This window comes from Hevea brasiliensis, chromosome 4 (genome assembly GCF_030052815.1).
Source record: "Hevea brasiliensis isolate MT/VB/25A 57/8 chromosome 4, ASM3005281v1, whole genome shotgun sequence".
NCBI classification, from domain to species: domain Eukaryota; kingdom Viridiplantae; phylum Streptophyta; class Magnoliopsida; order Malpighiales; family Euphorbiaceae; genus Hevea; species Hevea brasiliensis.
The window spans coordinates 33,484,283-33,499,483 of record NC_079496.1 but is presented as its reverse complement, the minus strand read 5'-3'; the positions used below and the strand labels follow the sequence as shown (position 1 = coordinate 33,499,483).

Here is a 15,201-nt window from a genome sequence, read left to right as displayed (position 1 = left end):
GTACTTTGTTTAATTGGTTTTCCCTCAAAATTGTAATTTGAAGTTTTGGATTTTCTCAAAAATTGAGTTTAATTTTTTATTTTAGATTTTTAATTTAATTTTATAAAATTAATATTTTATTATATGTAGTTAATGTTTTGTTAAATAAAATAAATATTTTATTAAGATAGAATTAGTTGAATCTCAAATTAAAAGTTTAGGGATTAATTAGATGAAAAAATTAAAATTTGACTTATTTGAGTTCTATGAAATAGTCCAAGATTATATTTATCATTTGAGGTATGTCTCAATTACTTCTCTTAGTCTTTATTTTCGTGGTCGAGTTATTAATTATAGGAAGAGTTATATTGTAATGAAAATATGAATTTGTATTTTTAGTGCTATAAAATACTAGCGGAGAGTACAAGGTAGGAGCTGCAAAGCCAAGGCGATTCTACCTTCACGAAGAAGTGACCCATTGAAAAGAATTTGCATCATTGTAACCACTACAATAATGACAGATTAATGCTTGCATAGAAAAGAATCTACAATTTGAGCAGAATCAACTAAAGTCTACAGAAGAATTAGAAACACGCCTTTCTAACACAATTTGATTCTAATACAATTCATATGCAACTCTTTTTACATCTTTCAAATTTGGCAACAGCAACTCTACATTTTATTGTCGTGGATCGATGAATGAATGAAGAACGAACGAACCTAGTAAATAGTGCTTTATAACAGTAAGTTCCTGTCTATGGGAATTGCACAAGTACCTATACAAAATATACAAAGCAAAATCAAGTAGATAGCAGACTAGCACGTTAGTGTTAAATCTACAGATCCTACAAGCTCGAAAGGAAAACAAGGATCATTATATCTCATCCGACCTCTGATCATCTTTAGCCCAACATATCTGCCAAAAGAAAAGAAGTAAGATTCTCTAAACAAAACAGCATACAACATTGAATTAATTATGCTGAATTCAGCTGAGTCATACCTCCCCATCATCATCAGAGTAGTCTGAGGATTAGTCCCTGGAGATACACTAAGTACTGAACCATCAACAAATCTAAGCGCTCCAATGCCATAGACGTGGTAATCACTATTGAACACTTCTCCCACAACACATCCCCCATGGTAATGCCATATGGTGCTAACAGTTCCGTGACAAAAATCAGCCATCTCAACACAATCAGATTGATCAATAGGCATTGCAGGCCCGACAAATCTGAAACTACGAGCTCCAAACCATTCACGGAACATAAAGTCTTCCATGGACCGACTTCTCAACACATCCCCAATCTTGCGTATGCCATTTACACATCTTTCTACATCCACTGGATTTGAAAAGTAATTGAATCAAACAATTGGGTTCACTCTGATGTCTGTTGAAGCAAGCCTTAGCGAGCCAGTCGAAAGAGGCCCGATGATTTTCTCCATAAAGGTAGCCATTGTGAGATAAATAGGTGCAGAGGCTGGCCTAATGAAGATAGAACGAGATGGGGAAGTAAATGGGATGACATTGGAAGCTGCTTCAAGATAAGCACCCAATTCAGTAATGCCAACTACTTGAATCAGTGACTGCTCCAGTGGGATGGAAGGCACAAATGAGATACCGTTGCGAGGACTATCGTAGAGATAATGCCCCACATGTGGAAGGTGATATGCCACAGGAATCCCCAGGATTATAGGTAAGGTCTAGGACCAACGCCACTCAACAAACAATAACTGTGGCTTCCAATGGCACCAGCAGATAGTATCACCTCTCCCTTTTCGTGAACCATTGCATGGTGATACTGTCCCTTCTGGTCCCGATAATCAACCCCAATTGGTGTTGTCTTGGACCTGCAATATGAAGTAGATGCTAATAGTACAGCATTTGCATAATTGAGAAGATCAGCTGCAATGTGTCTTTTCCCTGTAACATCAAAAGTTGAGCCACCAATCTTTTTACCCAACAAGTGATCCAAACTATACCCATTATAGGGATTAACCCCAACCTCGAAGAACCAATCTCTAACAGCGGACTGCCAGTTCCTAAGATCAGGCCTAAACACAATTGCCTTCTCAACCCAGTCATAGGACTGATTCACAAGTCTGAGGTCCCAATTGACACCTGATTTCCGAAAGAAATATGGGTGTGCTCGACTGTAGAACCCGGCATTGATCGCACTACTACCACCTAGAATGCGTCCTCTGGCGTTTGGGACACCATCCTCAGATTTGACGGCTTGTGCAAGAGAATCAAATGTATCAACTTCGGTTAGTGTGGTGAGGAAGCCTTCTTGGGTCATCAAATTGGGTTTACCATGGGCAACCCCACCACGTTCAAGCAGAAGAACTCGATAGGACTCTGACAAAGAGGCAGCCAATGGGCAACCGGCGGTGCCACCTCCAACCACAATGGAATCGTAGTAGTCCTCTGATGGAAAGTCGGTGGCATTTTGTACGAACTTGAGATAATTCGGTTCTGTGCACAGATTCAGAAAAAGAAATGTTACCTCTTTCTTGTTTTCCAGGAAAATAGGTAACAATTGATTAGTTTCACGCTGTTTACTCAGTTGTTATTGAATCAAACTCATTTTGACAGGAAATATTTCAATTTCTTCCTTTCTCACACTTTCACAGTAAGCAAACCAATTTAACTTTCCAAGAAAAGAATAGGCTTTAGGAAATAAATATACACGCAGAGCAGAGAAAGCTATGGTCTACGTTTGGTTTCCAAGAAAATGAAGAGAAAAAGAATTTAAATTTCCCAAGAACTCCAACGGTTTTTATTTTGCTTTCACGTCTTTCTGAGCAAATAAACAGAGAAAAGGAAGAAAGAGAAGCTTGGCTTCCATCATTAACACAAGGAAAATAGAAGAGAAACGACCTGGTTGAGAATGCGGTCTTCCCTGACAAACAGCTGCACAGAGAATCACTAGGAACGCTATGTATTGATGATAAAAGCAAAAGGGTTTATCCATTTTTGTGGTTTCTTGGAGGAAATGAGAATTTTCCCGGTTTTTCTTGGAAGGGATAGAAAGAGCAGAGAGAAGGACAGAGTCTATTGATTAGAGATTTATCAGGGATCGTTATACAGTGTTTACTGTTTGAGGTCTTGACATGCTCCAGAAGTACATCAAGGCAATGCTCCCTTTCTTTAGAGCCCTGTACGGGCGGTTCAATTCCGGTTTTGAGTTAGAACCACTGATTCAATCGGCCTCACAATTTGAAATAATTTCGGTTTGTAATGATTTTGGTCCGATTCACAGTTTGGCTTGATTCTAATGTAAAAAAAAAGAAAAAAAAAAAAAAGGAATAGGATTCGTTTTCAATTCGGAATTGAAGCTTCTAGGCCAGTTCCTACTGAAGTTCAAAAAGGGAGGACCGGAAATCAGCCCCTTATACTCCAGTTTTAGGCCAGCTCATGAAACCGGAATCATTAATTCAGTACGATTTTTAATTTAATCAAGTTCAATTTAAAGTTCAAACCGATTCATGGCCAGCTTTCTACCTCTAATTACAATTGATGACCAATCGGCAACATTTATTATTTTTGACCAGTTAATAAATGTGAATAATTAGTTGCTAACTAAATTATGATTAATGGTTGTAGTGTTAATAACAATTATATCACCAAAACTTTAAATTGTGCATATTATAGTCAAATTTAACCTCTAATTCAATTTTGATCAAAATCACCTATCATCACACTCTAAATTTTTTAATATTTTTACATTAAATTATTCCACATTAGCCAACTATCTCAACTCTATCAACTCTCAGCCTCACCCTCTCTCACTCCAAGTCCTCCAACCGCATTTCCTTTGCTGTAGCTCCTAATCAAACTGTACATGACACCTTCAATCGCCCCTCCTTTTTTTAGATTCTGTCACATTCTACTCCTCATAAGTTGTAATATGCTCTCGTAATACACCTAATGAATTACCGTACTTCGACTACTAGTAATCCATTAAATATACTACAATGAATTTTAAAATAATTTTTGTTCATTTTTAAATTGGTGGGTAAATTTTTTTTCAGATATTAAAAACATTTATTTAAAGTCCAAATATAAATTAAATTTTTAGATATTTAAAATCTCCGTAATTTTTACAAAAATTTCAGTAGAGTACCGTCTGTATTTTGAGAAAACAGTTCTTCAAAACCTAAAAATAAAGACACTCCCAATATATTTCTCAATCACAACTCCATTAATCAATTTCATTTCACAAATCAGCACAAGCAACTCAATACACAGTTTAAATTAAATCAAACATTGAAACATCTCATTAAAGTAACAAAATTAATATTTACATTCATGTGATCACTAAAATGTTAGTAGTGCAAAACTTTATAAATACATAAAATCTCAAGATAACCTTACAATAATTTGTATTTGATTACAATCCAAAAATATATTACAAAATAGTTGGTACAACTGCTCAAAGGAAATTTCATATATCAAAATCTAAAGTATAAGGGTATACCTATGATATACCCTTAGATAGTCTCACTATGTCTTTTAGTAATCTTGCTCAGCTGTTTTATATTTTCTTTCACCTGCGACAGCATATAAAGTTATCGCTGAGTGGTGAACTCAGTTGCGCACAAACTAATAATTTAAAACTTAATACAAGTTATACTTGAAAATTCATAACAAATAAAAATTTAAAATGTAATACCCCCGTTTCCATAGCCTGATATATTTCACGGTTCCGGTGACCGAAGTCGGTCCGGACAATTAAGGGGATTAGAACCACATCTAAGACAACTAGAGAAGCCATAAATACAAATAATTAGTAATATTCAATTAGTTAAGTATAAATAAGAAAAACAGAACATAAGAAGTTAAACGAGCCGAGAGTCACAGCGATGGGTAACCTTTTCGGGAATGACTGCGAAGTCATTTTAAACTCAAATTTCAAATCGTAAAATGTGACGCCGCAGTCCTTAGGACCCTTACGAACACAGTGGAAAAGAGAAAATCACGAAAAAGAACTGTTAAGCCATTCAAATAATTAGGTCAGGAAGCCGGAAATATTGAATTAATTGCAAACCGGGATGAACCGGTGAGGGGCAATTTGGTCAATTGACCCCGAGAGCTGACTCCAGACCTAACTATCAATTAAAACTGGAGAAAAAAAATTTCAGAATCGAGAATTAAATTAAAGAGCTAATAGAAAAATAAATAGAAAATAAAAGAAAATAAAAAAGAAAAAAAGAAAATTAAAAATTAAAAAGGTGATGGCATCATGCATGACATCATGCATGATGCCATAAAAATAATAATTAATATATTTAATTAATTGGAATTTATGGTCTTCCATGAGATAAAAAGAAAAGAAAAAAAAAAAATCAATTGGTCTTCTTCCTTCCTCCCATTGCTGCCCCATCACTCCCACCTCTCTCTTTCATCCCTTTTCCACCATTAACAACCAATTCAAGCTTTTAAAAGCTTGATTTTATTCTATATATATATATATACCCTAACTCCCTTAAGCAAATTTTGTTCTTGGATCTTGACAAGTATCTTGTGCATAGAAAGGAAGAAGAAAGTGGAAGAATTGAAGCTTTGGGAATACTTCCTTAAAGGTTAGTCAAGAATCCTCTCAATTCTCCTTATATTCATGAATTTGCACTTGAAGTGAACTAGTATTGATGAAAATAAAATAAAAACAACATATTTAGGAATATAATGAAATTCAGCCAGCTTAGAGGTAACTTGAAATTGATGGATTTTGATACAATTAAAAGGGTAGGCAAGCTTGATTGAAGGTGTAGTTGAGGTTTATATAGTTTAATTGCATGAAATGAGTTAAACATGGAAATTAGGGATTTGGACATTAGGGTTTAGAGACCAAAAATGTGAAAAACTTGTAAATGGTGTCTTTGACCTAATGTGAAGTGAGAAATGGTCATTTGTGACCTAATTAAGTGTGTTAGAAGTGTTTGAATCAAAGCCAAATTCGGATTGGGTATACAGCATGACCAAAAGTCAAATTTGAAGGACCAAAAATGGAATTTTACAAGTCCAATTGGTATGGGACCAATTGGAAATGAAAATAGACACTAAATGACACAATTTTTATTTAGGAAACATGCCCAAAAAGTGACCAAAACCTAGTGAACAAATTGACCAAAGTTGAAAAATCACAGTCTGCCTCTGTACAAACTGACCAAATGAACAATGTTTGTTCATTTGGCCATAACTTGAGCTAGGCAAGTCAAAATGACCTGAAATTTTACCAGTGGTTAGATGAGATATAGACCTAAAACTTTCATGAAGAACACCAATCCAAATTATGCCATTAACTAAGTCATTTGGCCACCCAAAACTGCCAGCATCAAAAATTGCCTAGAATTCTAGGCTGTGTCCAATCCGGCAGCCATGTTTCAAATGGCTATAACTTGAGTTACAAAACTCCAATTGGAGTGATTCAAAAAGGAGAATAAACTTAAGACAATAGGGAACATTTTCTATGAAGAAAATTTTGTCAAATTCTAACAGAAAAGTGATCAATGGAATAGTACAACCTTAGACTCTAAAACTGAAAATTATCAAATTTGCCTAAAAAGACTTAGAATTTGAATAAACAACCAAAACCAACAAATTTAGTGACCAAAATGTGGTATGTGGGTGAAGTTAGAATTCCCATACCTATTAAGCCTTAGAAAGTCAACAATTTGACTTGAATAGTATGGTGAATAGTAACCCTAAAACACAAAATTTCAAGAACATTGAGTTTAGCATGTTAGAGCTAGGTAAAAGTGAAGTTAAATTTATTTTTGGATTTATGCTAAGTTATGGTACTGAAACACTGTAAAATTGTGTGTTTCAGTTGAAAAGAATACCGGGAAAGAACCCGAGGAACCAAGTCAAGGCCAAGAGGCAACTCACTTGAGATTTGTGCACAACATCACTATGCTTTAAAATTCATTGATTAAGTGAATGAAATATACATTTTACTTTTGCTTTGAATTGTTGAAAGTATTGTGACCTTATTTATGATGTTTTGATTTAAATTGTGAAAGTTACTGTGTATATTTGAAATGACAATGTTTAGCAAATTGTTAAGATAAGTTTTGAAACCACAATGTCATGACCATATATTTGAACACCTCACTAGCACGACTAGTGGGGGTAATTAGTTTCGAATTTTGATTCCTTCTCTGGAGAAGTGTTGAGGTGTGCCAGTAGAAGAGGATGTGAATGGATATCCATATATTTGAGCTAGCTAGCCTTGTGATGTGATTTCTCTTTAGCCTCTAGCTATTGAGATTCTATTTGTTTCGAATGGCATGAACTAATTGTGGGTTTTATGAAATGTGATTTGATACTTCAAAATGAAATTGTTTGGGATTAAAATCTCATAATGCATGATTTGTATTTAATTTTCATGTTCAGTCAAATTTTCGAATAAATGTGATTTAAGTTCTACATAAAGATTATTTTAGTATGTTGTGCACCACTGAGTCCTAGTACTCAGCGATAGCTTTTATTGCTGTCGCAGATATAAAGATTAGAGGAGCAGCAGACTGAGCTGCTGAGGATTGAGTATTTATCAGCTTGAAGTTATTGGGTATAATTTATACTCTGCCTGTAAATATTTATTATGATGTATGTATTACACATAAATGTATGGACATATAAATCGGTCTTAAGCAGTTTGTACAAAGTTTATATAAAGTTGTAATAAAATTTAGTAGAATTTTCATACTGTAGATTTTGATATGATGTATATATATATATAGTTTGTTGTCTTTAATGAATGGAAATGTTTTATTTTAATTTGAATGAGATTGATAGATATTATTTTACTGATGATTGAACTTTGAAAATTAAGAAATGTTGACTATTGAATTTTGAGATTTGAGAAATTATTGAGATTGATTGTGAAATTGAAGTAGTGGTAGAGAAAGTTTTTGGAAGTGCTTTTTTTCAGGTATTTGAAGAATTGTTTTCTCAAAATACAGACGGAACTCTGGCAAAATTTTTATAGAATTTGCGGAGAATTAAAATGGACAAAAAATATTAACTAGTTTTAATTTTAATTAAATGTTTTAAATACCTATTAGAAAATACTCACCACTTATCAAAAATAAGAAAATTATTTTAAAATCCCTTGTAGGGTACTTAATGAGTTATTGGTAGATGAAGTGCAGTAGTTCATTAGGTATTCTACGGGATCATGTTATGCCTTACAGAGGGGTAAGGTGTGATATAAAATTTCTAAATTCTTCAAAATTCATGACATTCATAAATCAATATTTTCATTCATACAAATTATTCATTTGAATAACATTTTGATCAAATAGTAATTATTTATCTATATTTCTTTTAAATTCGAAACAATACAAAAATATTTTGAATCATTGGCAAATTATTTATTTCAACCACAATTTATGAAACTATGCATAATTTAAAGGGCGTTGCCAACAATTCACACAGTTGAACCCATGACCCAAAATTCAAATAGATGCCGTGTTGTACACCACGACATTTCAAACTCTCCCAATAACCGAGGATAAAAGGGAGGAACAAAGACTAGCTAGTATATATGAGTACTCATTCAAACTCTTCCCCAACTGGCAAGCCAGAGAGGAAGGAACTCACCCCATCTAGTGGAGGAGATATCTCACTAGACAAGCTAATGAGAATTCACAACATATATTATCATGTCAACTGTGGTTTCAAATCATATTCAAAACAATTTCTATTTACCAAGTGTTTACAAACCATTAACATATTGAATCATCATAAATTCATACTCAAGGTTAGCAACACATCAAACTTAAAATTTATAATCCTCAAAACCATGCAATAAATCCTTAAATGCATAAAAAAATTTATATTTAAATTATACAATTTCATTCAATAAGTTAAAATTCTCAACACAATAAAATCATAAGTCATAAAATAAACTTGTTCAAATCAATTTAGAAGTGAAAAGTAACAAAATAGTTAGTTGTGCACAAACCTTATACGAGTCACCTATTGGCCTTGATTCGATGCCTCGGGTTCTTTTTCGTTATTCTTTTCCACTGAAACACACAGTTTCACAGTGTTTCAGTATCACAATTTATCATAACTCCAAAAATAAATTTAAATCTACTTATACCTAGCTTTAATATGCTAAACTTGACGTTCTTTAAAATTTATATTTTGGGGTTACTATTCACAATACTATTCAAGTCAATTTATTGACTTTCTAAAGCTTAATAGATATGGAAATTCTAATTCCACTCACATACCACATTATGAATCATATTTTTATTGGCATTGATTGCCAAATTCAATTCAAAGCCTATTAGGGTTAAATCTCAAAATTTCAGTTTTGGGTTACTTGTTTATACTGTTCTATTGGTCTGTCTACAGTGGAAATTTGGCCAACTTTCCTTTATCAAAGTTGTTCCTTACTGTCTTAGCTTTAATTCCCTTTTTGAATCACTCCATTTAGAGTTTTTTAGCCCAAGATATGGCTATTTTCCTAAGACTGGCCGGATTAGTTCAAACCCAGAATTCTGGGCACTTTCTTAGTTCTGGCAGTTTTAGGTCACTAATTTTGGGTGGCTAAATGACTTGGTTAAGTGCATAATTTGAGTTTGTGTTCTTCATGAAAGTTGTAGGGCTATGTCTCAGATTTCTACTGGTAAAATTTCAGGTCATTTGGAGCTGCCTAGCCCAGGTTATGGCTAAATGAACAAATACTGTTCATTTAGTCATTTTTGTACAGGTCAATTTGCCTAATCCAGATTTGGCCAATTTGTTTACTAAGTTATGGTCACTTTTTGGGCATGATTCCTAAATGAAAAATGTGCCATTTTGCGTCTAGTTTTATTTTCAATTAGCCTTACACCAATTAGGTTTGTCAATTTTCAGATTTGATCCCTGAAAAAAAACTTGGTCATGATACTTATAGAATGACTATAAGCAATCTAAATTTAAACCTAATTCTAACACTTCCTACACACCACAATTTGTCATACATGACTATTTTTCAACTCAAACAAGGTCAAACACATCATTTGGCTAATTCTCACATTTTTCTCTCCCAAAACCTAGGTGCCAAAACACTAATTCTTCAATAGCTTCAAATCATGAACTCAAAGTGTATAAACATTATCTACACTCTCAATCAAACTTGCCTATATATTTAATTGCATCCAAACCCATCAAATCCTATTCATCTCTAACATGGACAAATTCCATGGGTTGCTATACATGCGTGATTTTTTTTTTAATTTGTTTCTACAATAATTCATCCACATGAACTCAACTTCAAGCATTTATACTAAAGAAAGAGATTTGATTAACTTACCTTAAATTATGAATTTTCTACTTCTTCAAATCTCCTTCCTTTCCTCTTCTTTCACTTTTAACTATCAACCCAAGATGAAATTTCAATATTTAGTGTTAAGGATTATGAAAATCATGAAGAAAAGTAAGGTTTTGGTGAGCTTTTAACTTATGTTAATGGAGGAAAAATGAGAGAGTTAGGGAGAGAAGATGGGGCGGCACTCTAGGAAGATGAAGACCAAAATGAGTTTTTTTCTTTTTTCTTTTTTGTTATTTTATGTCTTATTTAACAAGAATTGACTTGGTCAATTATGTAGGGAAAAATCAAAATTACTTTTGACATCATGATGATGTCATCAAATGATGTAATAAACTTTTTCTTTCTTTTTTTTCTTTTCTCCATTCTTCTTTAATTTAATTCTACATTCTAAATTTTTTTTTCTCCAATTTTATTGGACAGTTAGGTCAGGTGTCCGCTCTAAGGGTAAATTGACCAAACTGCCCCTCGCTGGTTCAATCCGGTTTGCAAATTATTCGATATTTCTTCTAGATCTCTGACCTAATTATTTGACCTGCTTAAAAATTATTTTCTGTGATTTTCTCTTTTCCACTATGTTCATAATAGTCCTAAGGACTGCAGCATCATATTTTACGATTCGAAATTTGAGTTTAGACTAACCTCGTAGTGATTCCCGAGAAGGTCACCCATCGTTGTGACTCTCGGCTCATTTAACTTCTTGTGTTCTGTTTTTCTTATTTATACTTAACCATTTGACAATTACTAATTATTTGTTTTCAGGGCTTATCTAGTTATCTTAGATGTGGTTGTAATCCCCTTAATTATCCAGATCGACACCAGTCACCGGAACAGTGAAATACACCAGACAATGCAAATAGGGGTGTTACAATTCTCCCCTCCCCCCCCCCACTCCCCCCCTTTAAAATAAATTTTTTCCTCAAAATTGTGTCCACTATCTGTAACACCCTCCCCGTAGCAACTCCGTACAGTCTACTGTTCCGGTGACCGGTGTCGGTCCGGACAGCTAGAACGTCCGGAAAAATATTTAAACTAAAGTGAGGGACCATAATTAACTCAAATATTAATAAGAAAAATCTAGTAAAAATTTTAGAAATAAAATACAACCAAGTCAAACGAGCCGGTGCCCAAGCGATGGGTAACCAGAGGGAAGTTGCGGTTCTCGCAACGAGGAGCCCTAGACCCGGGGGAAAAATTGTAAAATAATTTTTGGGACTCCAGAGAAGGGTCATTGAGGTTCCCATGGCATTAGAATGCCAAGAAAATATTTAGAAAAATTTTTCAATCGGTACAGATAATTTTGACCCGTTAAGCCAAACGGAGGGCATTTTGGTCATTTCGCCTTCAGAGGTGATTTTTGGCCGACTTGTCCAGTTGAGTAAATAATTAATATGACATAAAATATGAATAAATATTACTAAAAATTAATGTGAAAATGAGTAGAGAAAAGAAGAAAAGAAAATAAAAGAAAAACCTAAATATGACATCACATGATGTCATTTGGAGGGCTTTCACCAATCACAACCTAATAAGCCAAATTAAAAAGAGAAAAATGACAATTGAAGACACCAAATTTCTGGTTCTTCTTCTTCTTTTGGACGTGAACCACTTCTTGAGCCTTCCTCCATGGATGCTTTTTGAAGCTCTAATTTCCCATTAAAATCTTCCATATTTCCCCAACCTCCAAACACAAAAACTTGATTTTTGACCTAGCTTGAGAGATTGGAAGCAAAAGGGAGTGACTAGCTGGATTTTCAACCAAGTTTAGTGCTTTAACTTATGTTTATTTCTGTGTTTTATAGAAGAAATTAGTAAATCCTACAACTAGATGCCATAGAAACTTGTAGATGAGTGAAAATCTGGAATCATGCGATTGTATGCGTGAACAGTAAATTTTAAAAATTCATAACTAGAGTTATGAATCTCAGATCAGGGTGATTTTTATGTCAAAAGAAACCTTAAGGAATGTTCTAAAACTTTGTAGTTTTATGTCAGACTTGATTCTAATGTTAGGTTAGGGTTTGAGGACAAAACATTTTATTGCTCAGATGTGGACTCTGTTCTGCTGATTTCCTACAACATGACAGCCAACTTCAATAAATCATAACTGGAGCTATAAAACTCGAAATGATGTGATTCTTGAGTCCTTGAAACGCTTATTGAATGCTCTAAAACCTTGTAGTTATGGCCAAGAGCTAATTGTGGTAGCTGCTGGGTGATATTTTTACATTTCCTTACTACTATCCTGCATGTACTGGATTCTGGACAGGTTGCACCTTTTTAATTAGTTCTGCAATTTCCGATCTGATTTTGATGTGATTCCAATTGGAGATTGAGTTAGACATATGAAGGTTAAGTTATGGAAAATATGGTCTTCAAATCTTGTTTCTATAAATTATAGTGATTATTTTTGCACCCTGTTTCTGCATGCTGATTGTGCACTGAGTGCACTATTCGTTCTAGTAACATGTATATTGCATGAGCTGGAAATTTTAGAGAGAAACTTGGACCTTGCTTAGATAATGGTGAAAGAACATTTTAAGGGTCAATTAGTGACCATTTGAGGTAAGTTCACCATAATTTGAAGAGATTTAGAGTGATGCAAACTTAATTGGTAGGCTGCCTAGGGTAACCAGTAGGGAGGCTGTGATTCCAGCCCACTTGGACTGCCATATCTTTGGTTTTGTAGGTCCAATTGGTGTTTGGCCAATTGGACATGAAACTAGGCTTATAATGGCACATTTTTGCTGAAGAAACCATGCCCAAAAGACCAAAGCAAGAGGACCAAAACTTGGCCCCAATCCGGATCCCCTGCAACAGCTCCTGCAGAAATGACCAAATGAACAGTAACTGTTCATTTGGCCATAACTCACTGTAGATTTGGTCAATTGACCTGAAATGTTTACAGCAATAAGTTAAAACATAGACAAACAACTTTCATGAAGAAACCTACCCCAAATTATGACCAGAACCTAACCCAAATGGCAGTCACAATTACTGTTCAAACCTGCAACTCTGCAGATTTTCATTTGAGCAGTAATGTTTGGATGGCTATAACTCTCTCTAGAAAACTCGGATTTAGGCAATTCTTAAACCGATGAAAACCTAAGGCATAGTAAAACATTTCATAAGAAGAAAGTTAGACCAAATTATGAACTTAACTTGATCAAATTACTGACCAAAGTTGGACCAAAAATTTGCTAGACCCAAAATCTCAGCATGAATAGTGCACGTGAACAGTAAACTTATTTTGGCCATAACTTGAGCTACAAAACTCCAAATGGAGTGATTCAAAAAAATAAATTCAACTAGACAAAATAAGGAACATTTTCTATGAAGGAAGTTTTGTCAAATTCCAACAGTAAATCGACCAATGAAACAGTGCAACTTCGGAGCACTAAAACTGAAAATTGGCAATTTTGCCAAAATGACCTAAGCTTTGAGAAAGTGACCAAAACCAACAAGTTTTAAATGAAAAATGTAGTATGTTGGAAGTGCCAAAGTCAATGTACATATTTTCTATGCAAAAGTCAACATTTTAGTTGACTAATAAAGTGAATAGTGACATGAAAACTTGAAATAAGCATGGAAATGGATTTGGTAATTGATTCCAACAAGTTTTAAATGCAAAATGTGGTACATCGGAAGTGTTAAAACCAATGCAACTATTTTCTATACAAAAGTCAACTTTTTATTGATCAATGAAGTGAATAGTGACACCAAGACTTGAAATTCAAAAATTGTGAAACTTAAAAGTGCAAAATGCCCTAGTAGGCCTAATGTGATTGGTTTGGATAGGTTGGCATGCCAATAGGGTATTGTTTTAGCAGTACTGCGAAAGGAAAGGCTTTATGCCTGTATTCATGGCTTTATGCCCGTATCCATGGCTTTTATGCCCGTATTCATGGCTTTTATGCCAATTATGTGATATCATGGCTTTTTAGCCATACTGACTGCATACGTGGTTGACGCTCGCGTCCCATGGTATGACGGCCGAGGCCGCGGTGTCAAGTGCCAACGACCCGTTATCGATCGATCGTCCAAGTATAGGTTACTTGGGCATGGAAAAGTATAATCAGAACTGAACTGATTGTTAAAGAAAATACGAAAATCAAATATCAGGAATGATTACGATAGAATACAAAGAAACTCAAGATCAGGAAGAAAATAAATAAACAAAATGCATGAAGAAGTTAATATCATAAAACATGATTAGCCCTCGACTAAACAATAAGTTAGTAATTATTCAGTTCTTATGAACACAATGGCTAAGAAATTATTATTTTTATTTGCATATTATATTTTCTTGTATTATTGGCACCACTAAGCTTTATGCTTAGCGTCGCTTTGCAACGCTGTAGTGCGAAGATTTGGACAGAGGGCCCAGTAGACCACAGATTCGGTAAGGCAGTTCACAGTTCTGCATTGTGTCCGTGTCACCTCACAGGCTACAGTGCATTGGTAGGACACTAGGTGTCATTTTGGCATTCTATAATAAATTTTGATTTTTTTCATATGTAATGAAACTTATGTAATGTATTTTGATTTTCATGTAAATAATGCAAATTTGTGTTTGTAAATGGAAAAGTGAATATTGATCTGTAATTGGTACATGATTATCAAATGAGGTGAATGAATGAGAAATGAATGTGAACTGAAAAATATTGAGATTTTGATAAATGGAGTTGAGATGAATGAATAAGAATATAGGAAGTGTTTTTCACAGGTTCCGAAGAACTGTTTTCTCCATTTTTAGCCGGTACTCCGCCGGATTTTCTTTAAAATTTTCGGAACCTTAAATAAATTATAATTTCGATAAATGGCTTAAATAAATTATATTTCACAAGTTATATTCAAAAGGAAGAATAAAAATGAATTAAGATAAAATAGAGTGCTC

The 15,201-nt window shown here is 34.1% G+C and overlaps 1 pseudogene; it reads right to left on the bottom strand.

Annotated features, from left to right (window-relative positions):
- Positions 1–431: 431 nt before the first annotated feature.
- LOC110638350 ((R)-mandelonitrile lyase-like) lies at positions 432–2,951 on the bottom strand (annotated as a pseudogene).
- Positions 2,952–15,201: the final 12,250 nt, after the last annotated feature.